Source organism: Loa loa (assembly GCF_000183805.2).
Source record: "Loa loa unplaced genomic scaffold supercont3.105, whole genome shotgun sequence".
NCBI classification, from domain to species: domain Eukaryota; kingdom Metazoa; phylum Nematoda; class Chromadorea; order Rhabditida; family Onchocercidae; genus Loa; species Loa loa.
The window spans coordinates 59331-60172 of NW_018108285.1; positions in this window are offsets into that span (position 1 = coordinate 59331).

Consider the following 842-nt stretch of genomic DNA (forward strand, 5'->3'; position numbering starts at 1 on the left):
TATTATAGAGATATTGTAAGTTTGGTATTTTCCGGATCTAGTTCCCTTTTCTTTAGTGTTTTCCATCATGAGTAATCCTTTATAAGTTGAATTCATCTGGTTTGTATCTTGATAAAGGTTTTAGTATATTTATTTTGTTGATTACGATATTGTTGTCCATTGTATTGGGATTGATGAAATCGCAGTTTCTTGAATCAATTGTTTCATTAGACTTGAATGTAAATGCCATTTGAAGTTCATCAACAATGATGTGAGTGTCAAAGACTCGTGCTTGGTAATTTCCAATCTTTCGATATAAGCACTTACTCACGGCTTCTGTTCCGTTCCATAGAACTATGTTTGTATTAGTTATGTATTTTCCGCTTTGTGTGAGGCAATGTTGGATACTGTCGAGATCCGATACTGTTTCCTTTCCTCATAGATGAATATTTCTTCTTCTTGCAGTAGGAAATTTGTTGTTGATTGGCATCGAATTCCAAACCATCCATAAGAATATTGCACATTGTTTACTGTTCTCCATTGGTTTGGAGATATCTGTTGAAAATCCCTTCCGCTTAATCTTTTCTTATCCAGCAATTTACAAAAGTGTGAGGTAACTGCCGAAATAGTGGTTTGATCTGACTCCACTGATAGAGAAATTCTTAAGAAAGCTTTAGTACATACTGTGCGGGTGATATTACTACACTTGAGGGCAGGTATCTTTACATGAGTTTTAGTATAGACTGATATCTCATTTAGTGTGAAATTTGTCGTGAATTGGTTATCACAATTCCACTTCTGCGGAAGATTAAACGGGATACCAGAAATCCATTTACAATTTCCATTTGAAGTAACTGGAAGAA